The sequence below is a fragment of the Crocodylus porosus genome, unplaced genomic scaffold (genome assembly GCF_001723895.1).
Source record: "Crocodylus porosus isolate Cpor-Errol unplaced genomic scaffold, CroPor_comp1, whole genome shotgun sequence".
Taxonomy (NCBI): domain Eukaryota; kingdom Metazoa; phylum Chordata; order Crocodylia; family Crocodylidae; genus Crocodylus; species Crocodylus porosus.
Window position 1 is genome coordinate 201,842,121 of NW_017728886.1, and position 21,651 is coordinate 201,863,771.

Genomic DNA, 21,651 nt, shown 5'->3' on the forward strand with positions numbered 1-21,651 from the left:
GGAAACCAATCATTTATGGCCAATGTGGGTGAAAATGTGGGTGTCTCACTTTTGGAGCTGAGCATTCACCAGCTGAAAGTCAGGCCCTTTAAGATTTGTTAAGTGGGGAACCCAAGATTTCTTGTCACTTGTGAAAACTTGGACCTGTAGGGAGGGATACAAGAACAATCTACCCTTGAGGGTTAATACAATTAATGGAATCACTGGAAAAAGGCAAAACTAGAATGGCTTAGCTTTCAATTACAGAACAAAAAAAACATGCAGCCAAGCCATTATTGTGGAGCAGCTGATGCACAGGAAGGCCCTACTGTGCTTTACCAGGTGGTAACTTGTTTGTGCTCATGCCTTGCATATGCACAACACATTGATGTACAAATCTGGCTTGATCTCTGTCTGGATTTGAGTCACCTTCCCTCTGCTACTGCATATGACTTGGACCATAGTAATAAAATATTTCATGAACCACCCCATACCCATTACCTTGTTTTAAAATATTGGATTTTTGTTTTTCTGTTTTGTTCTGTTACAGCCCTGCCACCTGCACTTACGCACTTACATGAGAATTTGAGTATTAACTATTTTTTAAGTAAATTTCTGGCCACTACAGATAAAAGCTTGAAACAATGAAGCCTACGGCTCAAAACAAGAAGGCAAATAACATCTATTTTGTAAGTTCTGTGAGTTTTAATCCAGTCTAACGATTTTAGGCTTTACTTGTAATTAAAAAAAATGTCCTTATTCTTATCATTGCTATGAAATATGTGGATGACACCTTTTGTGGACCAGACTCCAGGCCCTCTGGGACTTACCATCTAGTCTACCTAAGTATTGCCTAAAATACCAGACTGTCCTTTGATGCCTTTCTTTTTTAATTGGAAGCCTGAAACAATGGCAACATTTGCCTTAGATATAATAAGACCATAAAGTGATGCTATAACAAAATTAATTAAAATAAATAAGAGGTCTAAATATGTTGCTCTGCTCAAAATAACATTTGTGTGTGACTGATTCCTATTTTTGATAAATCATGTTAATTTTACTGAATTTCCCTAAATGATGTTTTCTTCTTTTTCACCTTTTAAAAATTGAAAAAAGAATCTAAATAACATGTCTTAGAAGCTGAATTTACAACAACAACAATCACAAATCAAATATGAATGTTTTTTGGAAAAGTACTTACACTAACGCCCAAGTACAAACAAATATATTAGGAATGAGAAATATAGAGATATTAAAAGCTAGTTTCTCCAACTCTTACATTGAGCAACTTCTTAATGAGACCCCAGTTCAGCACTGTTTCTGTTCAGCAAAACATTTAAGAATATTTTTAATTCGCTTCTCTGGGACTTAAGCACATTCTTAAATTAAATACTTTGCTGAACTGGGGCTCTGAGTAGTCCAGTTGATTCCAATGGACCTACTTGTTGTTTTAGTCTAGCAAATGTTGGCAATACTTTATTTCCTTGATTGCTTGATCCTTTTACACAACATAAATTTCAAAGAAAAAAGCTGCAGTTAAAGTTCAGTATCTTGGCCTTGTTAGGTCTATGTTTATACTTGTATCCAAAGTGAGTCATGGATTTTAAAGCTATCATATCTTTATTGTCGAAATGTCCACTAACATTTTGGTCATGTTTTCTTGCAGTGTCTGACACCATCAGAACAAGGGACATGCACAATGATGCCGTATCCTTGAACTCTTTTGTGTGTTAAGAATAATGTCTTGTTTAAACAGAGTACAGACCCTGAAATAAGTCTAAGGAGAATCAGGATGATAGAATATAAAAACCAATTGGAGAATTAGTCTGTTAAAACGAATGCTGTAACGAGTGCTGCCTGTGGTGATGATAGCAACTTGTCAGTATTAAAAAGTGAGTGGACTGTAATTCACAGGACAGCAAAGCAGGATTTTCTCCAATAATCCTGTCATCAGCTCCTTTATTGCTTGTGACTTTTAAAATAGCTCCCTCAGAGTCCAGCGTGAATGCTACCACCTCAGTGAAATGGAAAAAAAGGGGCACTCGTAAAGAAAAAGTCATAAAGTCTGGAGTTCTAGCCAGATTTCCTTTGCAAGGTGAGGTGTGGCCTGCACTGTGTGTGGGGAACTGCTTGGGAGGGATGCACGCCCTCCCTCTAGACTGGAGAACCGACTGGCGATGGGCCAAGCAGCCAGACGCCAGGCTCTGGGCTCTCAGCACTGGGAGAGGTCGCTCAGCTGGGTTATACAATGGTATTATCTCAGGCCAGCCACCGCTGCAGAAACTCTCAATGCTTCCTGTCCTTATGGTAGCAGCACAAACTGTCCGCTTTCCAACCACTTTCTGACACACTCACCACCACTGGTCGCCAGACTAGCTGTATAAATGTCTAAAGCCATGTCTTTCTTGGGATTTACAGGCACTGCATACAGTAATCTATTGTATTTTTAGCCCCTTCTGTCATGGGCAACACAATCATGAGTCACGTGGAGAAAGGGAGTAGTTTCTAGTTTGGTTTCTGTAAAATAAGCAAAATTTTACAGTAATCTTACAGTAATGCCTGTTTAAAATCAGTAATGATATATTTACTGTGGGGATGTGTTATATCAATACTAATTGTATATACAAGATACATTTAGGGTCAGTTCTTTTCTTTACATTGTTGATCAAAATTCAGAAAACTTGATGGGCACTCATTTATTACTTCAAAGTTTTAAAATACAGCTATGCTCTCTGTAAAGCCTGCCAAATGCTTTTAAAAGAAAATGAAACAAAATATACATAAAATAAAAGGAAAATGGCAATACAATGTAAAGATAGATGTTTTGATTACTACAATTAATTGCAAAAGTGAGACACTATAGAAAAATGGAGGTGTCTAATTATAGAAAGAAATGGACAATCGAGAAAAACAATATCTTGTCTGTGGTAAATGTAGCTATGACTGTTTCTGGGTTTGCTTTTGAAATGCAGCACATGTGGCAATGATAAGGCCCAGTGATAGAGAAATAGGACCAATCGATGTTATTTCAGTATCTTTTTTAAACTGGCATATTAAAAACTAGGGAAATGCCTTTTAAATACTTTTATTAGTAAATGTTGTTATAATGAATCAGTAAAATATTTTAGTCCAGTGGTTGTAAGACAGTTTAGATGGGTAGGTTTTATGATCTAGAAAACTGATCAGAATATCTCACCTAAGGAGGTGGCATGGCTTCACAGACTTCACTTGAGCTAGATATGTATTTGATAAATTTAATTATCTTGAAAATGGGAATGGAATGAAACCCTGATTCAAGAATGTTTTTAAGTTCCATTCTAATTACTGTAAGCAATGTGGTTAGTCTAAAGGAAGTCAGCCACACTTGGGTTAAAAAGCAAATGTTTCCTGTGCTTAATAAAATTAATTATTTAAATGGCTTCAATTAGGATTTTATGTTCACACTTCCGCATGATATATGGGTAAAGAATCCTGACTTCAGGCCTTTGATGCTAATGACAGTTTTCTGAAAACATATAGCATGGCAGCACTACATTTAACATGTTTCTAGCCCTCCAAGGTTATTAAATGCAAAGCTATATTAATAAAGCAGCTGTAAAGTTGTTATTTTATAAATGTAATAAATGCAAAACTTAGAGTTCCTGCAGGGATATTAATATTGTTCCATTGCATACCCTGGTATTTTGTGTTTATTTTAAAAATATGGACCCCAGTCCTGCAGCTGCTTTTTCACAGGAGTTACTTTATATAGGAGAGTAGCTCATTTCAGTCACTGTATATGCCAGTTCATATACTTCTCCAGGCAGCGATATGATCAGAGGATAACATGACTTTGCCTACACAGGTTGAATCAAATTGTATTACAACACAGCAATATTATGTTAACGCATGAACCTTGACAAGACCATTTACACTGTTTAAATAGTTCTCATTCAACTGAACAGTAAAATTAAATGACAAGCCATTTCACTGAAAGTTTATATGTTTTGAGCATGTTTTGATAAAGACATTACAATTAAGAAAATACTGTAAGAGTTTATTTAAATATTTTCCTTGGCATTTTTCTTTGAACTTTCACATCTAGGGGAATGACTAACTTGTTACTACCCCAAGGCACCTAAAAAAAATTTGCATGACAACAACTTCCTGACTTCCAAGGAATTTTTGGATGACAATAACTCCCTGACTACCAGGGAATCACTATACCTATCACTTGATCACTGTCTAAATCCTTCATAGGCTAGTAATGAAGATGAGAAGGTGTGAATGTAGAAGCCAGCTGATAGTTAGCCAAGTAAATTTACAACATAATTTAGAATGAATTAAAATGAAACCTTAAAAAGGAAGGTCCTGTTTCTTCTGTGTGGACATTAAAGATCCCACAACATGTCCTTTAAGAGTGGGGGGTTGGGTCACTGTCTTTGGCTAAAATTTCTTCGTCCTTCGCTGTTGTGAAGTGTTTGATGCATTAGTTTGTTTTCTTCTTTCAACAGGAGATCCTAGATGTTCTGGCAAGAAGGTGCAGCTAGCCTTGCAAAATTCTGCTCATTCAGTTTTCTCTGAGGAGTGATTCTTTTTGAGAAACAAGACAAATATTGTTTGCATCATTAGAATGTATAGTTAAAGTCAAGAGAGTAAATTAAGTTCCTGGTCTGGTGAATTTAACTTGTGATTTTTTTTTCAGGGCTGGCTACAGCATTTGTGGATGGTGATGTACCATGATAAAAAGGTTAAAAAAGAGCCTAATCCAGCAAACTCTGATGCATGTAAATAAAACTAGTGACTTGGATTGCACTCTTGTGGTTGCATCTGTGCAGGAAGACCCAAATCCAAATCTAAATCGCACTTTCACAGTGTTATGAGTAAGCTGAGTAGAATTGTTTATGTGACCTGCTTTACTCTGGTGCATCATTGTTCAGCGTTTGGTCCTAGGAAGCCACATTTTGTTAGTACCTTATTAATAATAAAACATAAAAACCCTTGATGTTCTGAACCAAGCACCCCATTTCTATCAATAATATATTTGAAAGAAACTAGCTGTTTTCCAACAGTTATCAAATATTGTTCAATATCATTTTTAATAAGAAAACACCTCTTATTCTAGTGAACTCTTAGTTATCAGATTACATACTTGCATTTTCCCATTAAGAAGCCTTCAAACTTGTTCATAGCATAGACCACAATTTAATATAGAAGCAGTAATATACTAGGTGTAGGCAAGAGGGGCATCCACCCTAGGTGTCAAGGGAGGGGCAGAGGAATTGCCCCCTACCCATACAGATCTGCACCTTGGCAGCATTGCCATGTCAGAAACTCCAAAACAGTTTCCTCCTGCTGCTGTTTTAAGAGCAATAGCCAAGATGGATATAGTGACAGAGCACGTGCAGTGGCAGCAGCATCTCAGCTACAACTGCGTAGGAGTCTCAGCATAGGTAAAGCTGCTGCCCTTGTGTTATGGCTCTTGGAAGCAACAACCTCCTGAACCCATGGCCTGCCTTCCTTGTTCTCATCACCCATGTGCACTACCTCCACCCTCCACTCGCAGAATCTCACAGCAATCTGTCCCCCCCTCCCAGACACACACACAGCCTCCTGCAGGGTTTGCCCTGAGTGCTAACTGTTATGCCACTGTACAGAAGTTATTTTTGTACCTCCCTCTTTTCTGCTTATGCAAGTCTACACAGCTTTCCAAAAAGGGAGGATTGCAACCTATGTAAACACAGCTAACCAAGCTTTCATTCTAGCCAACTTGGGTTCTGATAGCATGGGCTTCAGCCACTGAGTATTTGGCCAGGTCCTGGTCCAGGGTGAACCAGGTGGTGCTGCAGCTACACTGCTCCCGTATTAGTGTCCAAGCCAGCTGGTCATATTTTTTTAGTTGCAAGGCAGATCACTGCTATGGTTGTTTTGCATTTCTGTGTAATGCTTACATAGAAAAAAACAATATTTGGAAAAATTAATGGATTTAAACTGTCACTCCAGTTCAATTAAGCAAGTAGCAATGAGCCAGTATGTGATCATCCAACTCATTATAAACCAGTATCAAGTGTCTGTGGAACACACTTCTAAAAGTACAGCCTTAGCCAGTGTAACTTTACGTAATGGTGGAGTTGTATCTGAATCCTTCAGGTTTTATCTTGAAGTACTCAAATCCAAGTGAATAAACTCTTCAGAGCTGAGACTCTTCTTGCTACACTATCTATACAGCACCTACTGCTTATGGTCCTGATCCATTAGTGGAATTCCTAACTGCTGCAATAATTAAATAATAATTAAAAGTAGTAAATTCACTTAAAATGGTTTTGGATTACTTTAAATTTAATTTAAATTAATATTACTATAATGTTAGCTACTGTCTATACAAAAATGTTTACTTTGTCTTTGAGTGATTAAATTTGGAAATTCATTGAAACAAGTCAATATTATGCTTTACTGTGATATAACTATATACATTCCAAATGCCTTCATCAGATACAGCTGGAATAATTCTCCATTATGATCTGAAGTAGCATAATGTAACAGATCTCTGTTGATGTCACAGGAAATTAAGTTAAAAATCCTTCCCTCTTCCCCCCACCCTGATTATTGTCAGGTTGAAAGAAATGAATAATACCATCAGTGAATCCTGTTACAGCTAATTAGAATAGTATATGCATGATGTGTTTGTTTATTAAGATGTTTATAGAGTTGGGTCAACAACAGAAATGTTCTCTCACCACATGACTGTTTTTAGCCAGTCATGAGCTAGAAAGTTATTTAATATAACCTTGTTAAGGGTAGAGAGAAATAGCCATGTTACGCTCAAGTCAGGCAGAAGGCAGGGCAGGGCAGGGCAGTACCTAGAGACTAACTTTTTCAGAAAGTGAAACTTTCATAGGGGATAGCCTAGTTCACCAGATGCTAAAAGTGTGTTGTTCATCTACAGTTCCAGGAAAGACATTTAAAACTTAAACACAAGTACAAAAGTACAAAAATAATGGCTACCCAATTTAACAGAGGTACATAATGATCCCCAACATAGACTGAACTATCCCATTATCTGGGGGGCCATATTACCAAAGTCTGAAACTTCTTGCTTTTGCATTACTTCTTACCTGCAAAATCCAAGGAAAATTCAGTCAATAGCTTTCTCCATTGAGATCTATTTTATAATTCGTGCTTTTTAAACTGTGTGTACATACCTGCCTATTGCTGTGATGAACATATTACAAGTACATATGAGAAAGTGAAAAAAGTAAAGAGAAGAGGAGATTACTGAGGGATTATTTCTCAGAAAATCAAAATTAGTCTTAAATTTGTAATATTCTACCCTAATATATCTTAATCTTCAAAAGCTAAATTTATCACTCAGGAAAATTTGAAGCCAATAATGTTACATCATATATGTGTTGGCTACAATCTTTCAACAACAGTTCCACTATATTTCATGCCTCCACCCTTTCCTTAGTCCCTCCTTAAAACAAATGTCTTGTAAAAGGCTTTTAAAACCTAGTTTCCATCCAGAGAATTGTTTGCTGATTTAATGGTTGATCATCTAAATGCCATAAATGATAAAGTTAAAAATAACCCAGCAACATAGAACTAGTAAGAAGACAGGCAGTACATAATTGATTGCACTATTTCTGGCTGCTTCGCAGTCACTATACCTCATTTGTATGTTTATGCATATCTCTTATTTGCATATAATCTACTGAACTCAGTGGACTATTCAAGGAGAAAAGTTACGTACTTGTTTGCATAGATGTATGAAGAATAAGGCACTAAGGTTTGTGAACAAAGAGCCCTCCTCCTATAGTACATCTTTGCAAAGAGCCCTCCTCCTATAGTACATCTTTGGAAAACTGTTGGTCTTAAGACTGTCTGAAACAAAATGATTTAATTTTCTGAATTATGAAAATTATATTCACTTTTATGAAAATTATAATGATAGAGATTTGCACCTATTGTGGAATTTAGTAAACTATGTATTTCCTGCATATATGCTTTCTCTGCTGTTACTACAGAATTTAATATAAAATTAAATACGTGATATAATTTCATAGATGATTTCAGAGACCAATAGAAGATATATCATTCTATATGAATCTTAGTTTTGCTTTAGGGAAATTTATTTAAGATACTCTACAGAACTACAGAATTCTGTTGAATTAGTTCCCTGCTAATTTCTAGGATTTTTTTAAAGAGCAGTGAAATAAACAGTTCAAAAGCACACGCAGTTAAATTGATGTTTACTTATTGTTTGCAAAGGATTTTGGATTAGGCCCTCTGCCTGTTATCAAATGGTCAAATGACCACTAAACCAGATCCCTGCAACTCACGGTGTGGAGGTCAAAGTTCATGTTTTCTTCAATATGCAAAAAATCCAGCTTGTCAGGGCACTCTTATGAGAGGTTTGTCCAGAATAAATACTTGAATAAGATTCTCATTTACTCTGCAACTAACCTGGTTTCTGCTTAACAACGAACTTATATAGACAGGCAAACAAGCAAATCTCTCTTTAAAAATGACTTGTAGCAGTACATCATACAACAGCCTGTGACGGTTACTGGTATAGTCAACTTTCTTAAATATATCACAAGCTTTGGAACTTTTTTTTCCCCCTTTTGCAAAAGCTGAGGCTTTAAGAAAATAAAGAGATTGTTGGAGAATCTCAGTTTTCAGTTTAAAGAGTTTATTAGCTGTCTTGGTTATGGAGGGAAAAAACCTTAAAATAAGTTAAGGGAGAGCATCCTGAAGGCTTATACACCAGAAGATAAATACCACTTCTCCATTAATTCACTGGTTTTTTAAATAATGATTTTAAGGCCTAATTTATGAGTTTACTGTATTCAGGGGAAGCAGTACTACACTACCAGGCAGAGGAGTGTACAGGTACTCTAGTTAGTTTATTTTAATTTCTTTAAATTATTTTGAAATACACCATGAACGCTTACCAATGATTTAGTACTTGATCCATAAATTAAACAGTGTGGGGTTGCCTGCTGGTGAGCCCTGTGCTGGAGCACCTTGGTGCCCCAGCCAGTCCCTCCGCAGCACGTTGAGCCAGGTTGGAGCAGCCCCGAGCTGGCAGGCTGACTCCCTGGGTCCCTTGCCAGCTGGGGCTGCTCCAACTTGGCTCAATGTGCTGCGGTTCCAGGCACACATTCAAACACTGCACCTGGGAGCAATAAACTCCAGTGCAGTAGGCACCAGAGTTTATTGCGCCACATTAATTACATGTGTGGACACACCCACTCTCATTTTAGAGATTTTGTTTGTGAAAATCAATAAAACAAACAAAAAGCAATTAAGAAACAAAACAAATTCTTCTAATCAAATGTCAAATAAATACATATATTTTAATGATCCTAATGAAAAGATAAAATTCATGCAATAGTGCGTAGCACTTCATATTTGAGACAAAAGGGGTGTGTCTACACCAAAAAATGGTGCAGTAACAGCCCATACTGTGTCATGCCAGTGGAGCATTTTTGGCCATTACTTCACCGTAGTAACACACTATAGCGATGGAATGTATTGCTACAGCGATGTAATAGTGGCACCATGGTTTTTACCAACAGATGCTACGGTGCCCTAGCATGTCACCATGGCACCATAGTATCTTGTGTGGATGCAGCCAAAGTAAACACAAGCTAAACCCTTGAGGAAAAAAATGAGTGTAAGTACTATTTTCCATTTGAAAACAATTCTTTTGGCTAATAGAGAAACATCACTGTTGCTTTAATTTACAACCTGAAATAAGTATACAATACTATGACATAATGTGACATCTAAACAGACCATTTGAAAAGCTTGTAATTGAGATGATGAAGCTGAAATGAGAATAAACCACAAGAATGAGACAGAGATGGACAAAAGCCAAGATAGACCAAGAACACATGACACAGAGATACAATACAATATATTCAAAGGCATACATTTACTCACCTTAGGCTACACCCAGTTATATTAAGGGGCTTTATTCATTTCCTGTATACCGGATATGAAATATTCAGATGTTTACTGAGTCTCCAAATACTAATAAATAAGATTTACACTCTCTTTAATGTTCTTGGGAGATGCAATCATGAGGCACTTCTATGCTGGGGTACCAGCACAGAATCTTTGAAATCTGAGACTTCCATAGAAAATGAAAGCTGGCTTTTAGTCATGCATTGGACATCTTACTGGTATTTATATTCTTGCCAGAGTCCTCAATGAGCAAGATTTTTACATCTTCCAGGCATTAACATTCAGGCAGAAGCACAGGTGGAGGGAGACATCTTTTTTTGGGGGGGGGGGGGCTGATCACACACGTTCATGTGCATATATGCACCCCCCCCCAGGCAGGAAAGTCTGTGGGGGCTGGGAAAGTCTGCAGGAAGTCTGCGGCTGGAGAGGATGGAGTCTCCAGGACCCCCGTGCCCACCCCACCTTGAGTTGTCATTGCTCTCTGAGAGGTGTGGATTGGGGGTGATGGCTCCTGCTGCTGCACGGATCCTGGGAACACATGAGCCACATGCTCCCAGTACAGTAGGGGTGGGAAGGAAGTGTGGCTGGAACTGGGGCTAGGGGAGGGGCAGGTGCTGCACAGCCGGTGGGGTACAGGACTCGCAGCTCCTGCCACTACCTGCACCCCAGGATGCAGGGGAGGGGCATGTTCCCCGGATCTGCATGGGGCAGGGAAGGCTGCCACTGTAGGCTGGGGCTATGCTGGGCTCTTCCCAGCCTGGCTTCCCCCCACTCCTGTTGGGAACAGGCCTCAAAGTTTAGGTTATTATGAAAAACTTTCTGACTAGGAAGGAAGTAAAGCACTGGAACAGGCTACCCAGAGAGACTGTAGAAACTTCTTCCTTGGAGGGTTTTAAGAGCTGGGTAAACAAAGCCTTGGCTGGGATGATGTAGTTGGGGATGGTCTTGCTCTGAGCAGGGGGTTGGACTAGATCAGTGTTTCTCAACCCATCCTCATAAAAATCATATAATGTATGTCTGTCTAATTTTAGATGTGACAGCAGAGTGATAGAAACAGTTTGCAAGTGGGGAATGAAGACAAGACACAGGTCCCATAAATAGTAACATACCACATTCAGCTACTTTATGGTGCCAAAAAATGGCAAACCAGCCACAAAGCTTTTCCACATAAAATGCTTCTGGTTTTAGTTTTTTAATATACTGTTTAATATTGCTTCATTTTATTTATTTTTGTGCCATCATATATTATGTTCAATTTTACTTTTGTTTAAATTAATAGAATGTAGAATGGTATTGTATGTTTTTACCAATAACCACAAATCATGTAATTTTGTTATTATATAATATATAATGTTATTGTTAGTTCTATTGTTTTATTTTAGTAAAAGCTATAAATAAATTATGACTACCACTACATAAAATGTAATGTGCTTGTGGCTGGTTGTATGGCACCATAAATTTAACATGTGGCATCCTGATGCTGACCGTCAGCTAATTGCCAGCATTCAGACCTGGGCAGCCCCGGATCTGAACAACTTCCAGGGCTCCTCTGGTTCTGATGCTGGCAGTAGGCTGTAGGCAGAGGCCCTTTCACCCAGCAATTTAAAAATACATAACATATTTAAAGAGACTCATTGCAGGAAACCTTAGGTCTTACCACGACCTGGCACTTCAAAGGGCCTATTGTTGGCCCAGGTCTCAGGTCTCAAACCAGCTTGGGTGTACTTAGAATTGGGACTTGAATTGGTTTTGGATAGTCCTAGTTTTAGCTACACTGAGGATCAGGCTAGAGACAGTGCTGTTGTGTAGTTGTGATATGAAGAATTTTATGCCATTTCCCAAACATTGTATGTCCTGCCAAGCATGTCTGAAATCTGAGGAATTTTGTTTTAACAGCTGAGAGCAGCCATAGTTATAAACTGAAATAATGCAGATGAGTTTGGACCTTGCAGACCTGCTCAGAAATAACTAAATCAGATTGAATTTGCCTTTTTGTTATTCTGGCACAAGTCTGTGTATGGGCATTCTTATTTCAGAATAAAAATGCCCTGTTTTGCTTTTGCCTAAATCTTATATTGAAATCAAAGAGATTACTCATAATAGTAAAGTTAGCCACATGATAACTTTGAAATATGGAGGAGTTTGGGCACAGGCTGATACTTCCATAGAAAATGAAAGCTCCCCCATAAGAGACGAGAGCCCCTCCTGGCCTGCTCTGCACCTGAGGCGACAGTGGCAGCAGCAGCAGGAGCAATTTCCAGCTGCTGTGGCTGCAGACCCTGCCAAGAGTCAGAATGTAATTTGAACCCTGCCCATGCATAGGTGTTTGCAAAATTCAGAATTTAACTGTTTTTGTTACTGATAAATTAGCTTCTTTTTTTCTGCAAAATGGCAGCTGTGAATTTTTTTCAGAAGCATATCAAAGATCTGTTGTCCTTGATGCACAGAGCAGTCTCTTAAGGAAAGTAGGGCACTCTCCTCTCTTAAGGAAAGTAGGGAAGACATTTTAGACAATCTACTCAAACACACATTCTTCCCACACATCTCATTAATGGAAGAACCTGTTCAGAAGACAAGATTCCTCTGTATTTTAACAGCCAAATTACTCTGGTGAGAGCTTGGGCCCTTGATCCAGTGACTCAGAACCCACTGAGTTCCACGAGAGCGTTTCCCTCTTGCCAGTGCCCCTTCCTGCATGTTTTCCTGTGCAGAAAGGATCTGCTGAGAGGACAGGCAAACTTGGATATATTAAAAAAATGAAATTATTGGTCTCTACTATCAACTCAGCCTTAGATTGTTAAAGCCATTATTTTTTTAAGAAAGGAAAAATACATTGGATGTTCTTCCATTGTTAACTATTTGCATTTATTTCATCTAGAAGTCAAAACAGCCTAGTCCAATTTCATATTTGCATTTACTCAATTTTACTTTCAGGCTCTTATATGGTAACAGAAAGCTATAAGGTATGAGTAGCAAACACTTCAGGGGAATTTTAAAATAAATGTTCCTTCTTTTTTAAATGTATGGAAATGTTTCTGTTGCCCTTAGATTTTATAAAAGATGTAGTTTTACAACATGTATGTTTTGGGCAAGGTTTGACCACATATGTGGTCCTTTGTAGGTTAAGAAAAATAAGTTCCTAAAAGTATTTTTCCTTTTATGGATGAGCACCAGGCTGTAAGACATCAGTGTAAATAGAGTTTCCTGTTCCAGGGAAGTGTTGGCTCCTGCAGGAGCCTGGAGGTCCTTTGGGAAAAACTTGATAGGAACTATGAGCTGTATGTGACCTGAGGCTCCAGGAACCAAAGAGCCAGAAGTGAGGGAAACACATTTCACAGACCTTTTGTGCAATCCTGAGTCTTGTAAGCACTTCTGGGAAAGTGAAGCCTATATCGTACACACAGTATTACTAAAGAATAATAATGGAATATTGCAAATGCTTTTCACAAATACTTCCATTATTTGTAGATCTATATGCTCTTTCCTTGAAGCTTGCTAGAGCATTGAATTGAAAGACTTGCAGTCAGAGAGCTGTGAAGTGTTATAGAGGACACAGGGTGCTGAGCACCATTCCAGTATTTCTAGACCTCTTACAGGATCAAAATCAACCAGTGTATTTCACACAGAACGTGTTCTGGATGATGTTTCTGAGTGGGGTATTTTTAAATAATAAAGCAAACTCATCATCACTGTTAATTTGTAATTACAGTAAGATCACAGGTTCCTGTTTCCTCTTCCCCCTCTTCCACACATCCAAAAATAATGTAAAGTTTATGCTGTGAAGAATGAATGAGGGCACCTTTTGGCATGTAGATCCCAAACTATCATAAGCACATGCTTAACTTCACAGATTCAGTGAGACTACTCATGTCATAAAATTAAGACCCTACATTAACAGGATCAGTAACTTGGTCCTAAATGACATCACTGGACTGTGACTTAGGTTTGATTCTGGGCTCTGCCACTTTCTGAGTATAACCATAAGAGAGTCACCTAATTCCTTTGTGGTCCTGTCTGCTGCCTATAAAAACATGGTAATTGTATTTCATTCTTCCATTTATCATCCTAGATCATATCACTTTGGGGCAGAAACTCTCTGTGGCTCAGTGGTTCAGTGGCTCAGTTGTTACCTCTAGGCACTCCTGTAATTTAAGTAATTTTTTAAAGTGAGATCAAAATAGTTTCAGATATAAGATTAAATCAGGAGCATTTGAAGGTTTATATTTAATTGTAATTAATTGTAATTTAAATATAATTAATTCTACTAGTAAAAAAACTTAGAAAATATGTTCCTTCTTACTACTTGATCATGAAAAAGAACACCTTAAAAAAGTATTTTTCTTCATTCAGAAGTTATTAAGAGATACAGTTTAAAAAAGTAAGGAAGAAACTTTGCTCATGTTTAACCCAGCTTTGAATAATGAATTTCTTTCTAGTTTGCAAATTATTCTTGCTTTCTGATACAAGGCATAATTTGTAATGATTGTGAGGTAATACACAGTACTCCCAGGAAAACAGATTCCTTCTCCTTGATACAGGCAAAGAAACCATGATGGTGGTTTGCATATCTAAGAGTGGTTCTGGGTGCATGCTGTAAGATGTCCCTTATATCAGGTTATCATGTCAAAATAAAAGAAAGTACCTTTTCTAAAAATCCTAAACCTAAAAAGGTAACTCGTTTGCCTTTTTCATCCACGACAATATTTTAGGCTTATTAGACAGTTTGTTAATATTATTCCTTTGAAACAAAACCTGGGTGTGTGCTTTCTAGTGGCTCATGTAAATCAACAAAGCTATACATAGCACAGTCTGATTTATTTACCAGCTGATACTTCTCTCCAGATATTCCAGCTGAAGAAAGGAAATTCAGAATTTCCTTATTATTCTAACGTGCTAAGCCTGCTAGTCAACAGAGCATTCCTATAAAAGCTGTTGTTTTAATAAATAATTTGGGGGTGGCAGGGCTTTTTCACTGGTTCCAGTGACAGAGTGTATATGATTACTTTTGTATCTATTATTGGGTTGAGGTTTTGTGGAAAGTCTTACAAAATTAGAGAATTCATGTTATATTTCCTGACCATTCTTTCCTTACTCTGTCAAGTATCTCTGAGTCAAATAATCTGAATAGCTGAGAAATAACTATAAATGGGGTAAAGCCAGTAATTCAGCATGTCAGTTAGCAAGGTTACATTTAAGACTACTGGTCAGAATTCAGCAGGGTGGGAGTTCCCATTCTCTCCCTGCCAATCCTCATACCATCTTGAAGCCTAAGGGATACAGCAATGGGTTTCTTCCCATCGTTTAGAAGAAGGAGTAAAGAGGGAACTGTGTGAGATGGCTGCTTAGTTTAGCTCAGTGCTCCCATACCTCTCTGCTTGTTAGGCCAGAGGGGTGAAATTATGCCCCCTTCCCTTCCAATTCTCCCTTTCTGGCTACAATATCCAGCAGGGGATCCAGGCAGGAAAGGGGCTGAACTATTTCCTGAAAAGAGAGTGGGCACTATTCCAGCAGTAGCACCTCTTGCTAAGGAGGCTTAGGTATGGAGCAGAGAAGCAAGCTAGGAGAGGAGTAAAAAAGTTTGGGTGGGAAGAAACACAGGGAAGGAGCCTGGGGACAAGTCCTATGAATCTGTGGTTCTGATTAGAAACCTGCACCAGATAAGCTTAACAGGAGCTTTGCTATCTACATCAAAGAGCTCTATTTTTTTTACCACTGCATCTTTCCTCCACTTCTTATTTTTTGTAAAAAAACTATTTTTCTTACAGGGCTTTCAGCATGGAAGAAGTAAATGGTGGAATGGATGAGTTTGTAGGACTGCAATCAGTACAGCTTTATTATTGTCCTTTCAATTAGTGCCATTTTTGAACTATATGTGGCTATTGTACAATAGCTGCTCATGACAGAGTTGGTAGTGAGAGTGAAGATGGTCTTCTGCTCCCTGCATTGTTCCATTCACCTTCAAGAGTTAATTAGAAGATGAAGTTCTTTGTGACATATTGGTAATAAGGATAAACAATTCAGAACCTTAAATAAAAATGGTCAGAGAATCCCACATTAACTTTACCCATCACTACAGACAGGTACAAAGTTAGTGAACCAGCTTGCACCCAAATGCAGATCATAAGTAAAACTAATAGATAATTTATCAAGCACTACAAGGAAAGCCTGAAGATAAAAGAAAAAAGTTACTCACATATTTGCAGAAGCACAAATACGCACAAATTCAAATGCAAAGACAGATATGAGGTACTCTGAAGAAAAACATGATAATAGGAAAAGCACCATATTGTGGAAGCTAGTAGTGATTCAAAGTATGAGTTTTTTAATGTGTATGTTACGTTAACTCAGTGTAAAACAACACATACAGGTGTTTTTTAAATTGCACCTGATACAGAGACAAAGCAGCAGCAAATAAATAGGAAATTAAATGTCACATCAGGAGTGGGCATCAGTAAATATGCTAAAGACTTCCTCAAAATTAAGCAAGAAAAGGAAGCAAAATTGTAATCGAGAAAAGTCAAATTAGAATTATATGATATAATCAGAATAGTACTGGGGCAAGATAAATGACATTACAGTAGAATATAACAGTAGACTCACGGGGAAAATGGGTGAAATTTCAGGCAGTACAGGTAGTACATTAATCAAAACAGATACATGACCCTAGTGACACTAAATCCAAAACATGTTTTTCATGCAGTAGATGTATGAACAAAATACAACCTTTTCAGTAGTCATATGAACAAAATAAAACCTTATCTAGAGTAGGTAATAGATTATAGTGTTTCTGCAAGGAAACTGCTAGAAGATTATCACGATATATTTCAAGGCCTGGGGATGCCTTCAAGGTGTGTATACCTAGGGACCTGCCAGATTCACAGTGGAAGTAAGCTGCGTGACAGCTCCTTTAATCTTGCAAGTTCCCTTAAGCCCCTTCCTTCCCCCCACCAATTAGTAGGGGCCCTACTGCTCATACCTGATCAGCAGGGAGGCAAAAACTGCAGTTTTAAATATGGTGCCATTTTTGCCTCCTGGCTGGCCAGCAAGAAACAGTAGGGCCACTGGGCCCTCTCAGCCAATCAGCAACAGGGGGAGGATGCACAGGAGAACCTGCAAGATTGAAGGAGCTGCTGTGCAGCCCACTTTCACCATGAATTCAGTACATCTCTAGTAATACTTAAAAAAAGATACAGTCAGCCAGCCAGTACAGCACATGCTACAGGCTACATCAACAAAAAAAAGAAATAGAAGCAATAAAACATGGAAAAGTATGTGTCAACACTGGTCATAAAGCCTCCAAGTTGGATGAGCAGTACAATAGTGGTTGTGAAGCCAGGCAAGTTTTTTATTTTACATATTCTCAAGCAACTCTTGATGCCAGAGATGGATACTGGGAAGTGCTCCTGGATAAGGAAAGAGGCTACCTCAACACATTTTGGACACTTGCAGGTAAATACAGATGTTTGAGAAAACTATTTGGGTTCAAAACTGGTGCACAAGAATATCAGTGACATCAAAAAGATATATAAAAGGACTCATAGGGATCAATCTCACACCTGATGACATTCTGCTGTACAGATTTGAACACAGCATGGTAGAAGCTGTGGCAGGTCCTGGCTGGAGTCCTAGCTGTCTACTAGAAACACCCAGGGAAGCACATCTAAAACTGAATAAAAATGAGGATAATGGCAACTGACTGTAGTATCATGTAGGGGATACTTGCTGACCTCTGAAGACTAGACTGACCCTGAAAAGATAAAACTATTACAGCAGACGCCTACATCTAGGTATACTAACTTATTTCAGAGTCTGTTCAGATTTGTAAACATACGACAACATTCTTGCAAACTTCTAAGATCTGTGAGACTCCATAAGACAACAACTGGACAAAGGTGACCTTTGTATCAGGGACCTGGGACCAGTTATTTAATCCTGAAAAATTGTAATATGAATAAAGAGGCAACCATACAATAAGACACCGGTGAGATGGTGCTCGGAGCATCAACATTCAAAAGGCACAGCTACTAACTTTCACATCAAAAGAAGGAAAATCTTGCAAAGATACTTGTATATAAAAAGTGCAATAGCTATGTTCAAGGACAGAAACCACTGCGAAAGAAAGTGACCACACATTTAATGGAACCACTGCGAAAGAAAGCGACCACACATTTAATGGACAGAGTTTGCTTTCTCAGTGCTCCTGCTAGTGCCTGCAACTTTATAATTTAAGTATGCTCTACAAGAGAAGGACTGATTATAGAGGAGTTTGGTCGCATGAAATATAGAGGAGTTTAGTAGCATGAAATACAGAAACTGAACACAAATATAAGATCCTCAAACCAACAGAAACCCAGAGATGTACAGAAAATGTAGAAAGAATCTGAATTATTGAAGACAAGGATTTAAAAGTGCTGACTTCTATCATTTTGTGAGGACAGAGGTGGGCAAAATATAGCCTGCAGGCTGCATCCAGTCTGCAGCAGACTCAGTTTCCAGCCAGTCCCAGTGGTGCTGCTGATGCTGGACCCCACCCTGCTGTCTGGGCACCCCAGCCCATCTGCCCCACCACCACCACTGGGGGTGGGACCCACATGGGCAGGGAGTGCATCCAGGAGGCTGGGATGTGGCCACAGCTGGGAGCAAGACAGGCTGGCAGGGTCAGGGTGACACTGGGATCTTGGGATGGTGACAGTGTGGGGCTGGGGCAAAGCCACTATCTGCTGCCCACATGCCCCTGTGATAGGCACAGATTCTGCAGACAGGGGCATGAAGGGAGCAGATCATAGCTCTGCCCTGGCCCCAGCCCTATGCTGTCACTGCCCCAAGATCCCAGCCCCAAACAGCTTCCTGCCCAGCTGCATACCTTGCCTGCTTGGCTCTCAGCTGATCTCCATGGAGACCCCGGGATCTTGGGACAGTGACAGCCCGGGACTGAAACAGAGCTACAGTGCACTCCCCGCATGCCCCGGCCACAGAAATGGGGCTCTGCCCTGCCCAACCCTATTCTATCACCGCTCCAAGATCCTGGGGCCTCCATGGAGACCAGCTGAGAGCCACATGGGCAGCTCTCTGGGGCTGGGGCCAGGATCTTGGGGCAGTTACAGCATGGGGCCAGGGCTGGGGCAGAGCTATGATCTGCTCCCTGCATGTCCTTGCCATGGATCCCACACTCGTTGTAGGCATGTGTGGGCAGCGGATTGTGGCCCTGTCCCAGCCCCCCCCGCCCCCCACTGTTACTGCCCCAAGATCCTGGGATCACTGTGGCCCCACCTGCTCATTTTGCTCCTAACTGCAGTCCCATCCCAGCCACCCAGCTGTGTGCCCTGCCCTGACTGTGAGTGCACGGCAGACAGCCGGGGTGCCCAGGCAGCAGGTCTGATTCTGGCAGTGGCAGCACAGCTGGGGCTACTGGGAAATGGAGCCTGGCTGCTGGCCGAATCTGCCATTTTCCCACCCGTGTTAGGGTAACCAGGGGAGAATCCCAAGCTGCCTACCATGAATGTTAGAACTACTGAGATGAACGGGTGAAGTAGTGTAATGTATAAAGATAAGCAGATCTTAATACCCAAATTACTGAGAATATACATTTTCTCAAGGATATTGAAACTCTTCTGGAAGACGAACATGCTTCCAGAAACCCAGAGGTGGCATGTATTGGCCAAATGTGACCAAGAATATTAAAAAGCATCAAAGACCTGATGAACAAGATAATGATGAGGACATAGCTTCTAGTTCATGTGATGTAATGGGGAAGGGGTATATATTTGTTAGGAATATATTCCCCCAACCTATGAATATATTTACCCTCTACCAATGTAGAAAAAAACAACTATATAGAGAATAGTAATATATGCACGATCTGTAGGATGTGGAAGGACCTTGAATACTTGATAGATATTGGAATAGGCACCCTAGTAGAAGAACCAAGTATAAAGCATCACAAGAAAGATTCTCACTGGTTCCAGCATCAAATAGCCTGCAAGATAACCACAGGAGTTTTTAGACTACAAGGGCATAAAAGAGCAACTTTCCCAAACTCATAGGAAAATAGTTTAGTTTCCAAGCAAGTTATGAATTAGTTAATTTTAAAAACATTTAGTGTTATATACGTGTCAATATAAACTCTATAGAAATATAATACATTGTAAAGTATATAACAAAATTATGGAATACATATTTTATTTTGGTATCTCTAATGTAAGTACAGGGATGTCATAATATTTTTTTTCTGAATAGGGAGCACTGTGGTGTTATCATGTATGGGAACTTGGGACATACTTGTTTTTCAGAAATACTAAATGAGAGGAAATAGCATATGTGGCGCTAGAAATAAATCCTGAAGGGCACACTTTCTTGTCTTCACTCTTTATTCTTGGACATTGAGCGACATTTTTTAGCTTTCTTTGTAGTAACGAGGGCTAGAGAATTTTGTTTTATAAATGACATCTCAGATTCTCAAGTGAGGGCTTGTTTCATAATGCTGGAGCTTTTATGTAACATAAAAACATAAAAAATTGCAAATGACGCAATAAAATATAGTAGGCAACCGCTGAGCCTTTGAATCATGATGTATACCAAAAAGGTCTAGTCAGATGCCTGATGAATCTGTTTGTGGCTGACAAGCCCAATTCAAGAGTGGCACAGCTTGTTACAAGTTTCACAGCTTCATATGTTGTCTAAGTCGGAGTCCAATTTTACATCATGCTGCTTTCTCCTTTCTCACCACTTCTATCCTTTGCAACAGGTATTTCTGTTTGTTTGTAGCACTTTGAAACTTCTCCTTTCTCATTTTTTTTGTGCACTTTTTACTTTAGGAGCAGTATCCTTCTAGAGCAGTGGTTCCCAGCCTTTTGCCATGACCCACTGCTGGGAGTGGAGTGTGACGGTGGCGGTGGCCCAGGGGCAGGGGAGCTTCTGCCACATGGCACAGCTCATCTTTTGTGTGCAGTGCTGCCAGCATTGCCCCTGTGACCCTCATTTGGGTTGCGACCCAAGGTTGGGAACTGCTGTTAGAGTATTCAGCCGGCCTGGTGCTTGGAAAGGCTGCAGTAGGCATTTTTTAGCCCATTGCTGCTTCCACAGTTGTCAGTTCAGCAGGAATATATCTTGTGCTATTTTGCCTACTTTGCAGGTGTCAAATTTTAAAATGGAAGCTACATTAAGATATTCTGAGATAAGCAAGTCAGAATGTAGGACTAATTAGGGACCAATATTGCCAAAGATTTGTTTTCATATATACAAGGACATTTTCCATCTTCTTGTGCATTATAGACAAACAGCATATTCTGGATAACATCCTAGAATTGTGATAGCGATAAAATTAAAGTTTCTGTAAAATTAGTAGTTCAATGAACCAAAGGAATGTAACATCATTTGGAACTTAATATGACATTTTATTTTCATTTCCTTTTATTTTCTTCATTCTCTGTTTTAAAAGCAAAACATTCCTTTATAACTAGGTAAGGCAGATGAACAGTTAGCACATCTGCAATGTGTTTTGCTGTTATTGATAGAGATGCTCCAAAATCAACAGATAGCTTCTGATGTCGGAAGTCTTTCAGGATTCCTTTTCAATGCATTCCATTGCTGCATAAAGGCTTGTTTGCCTCAATTTGCTTATCTTTCATGCAAGACTGTCTGGTTGGAACTGCTGTGTAGTCTTGTTGCCAAGTATCATACAAACAAGGATACACACATCATGTCATTCATAAACTCTTCAGG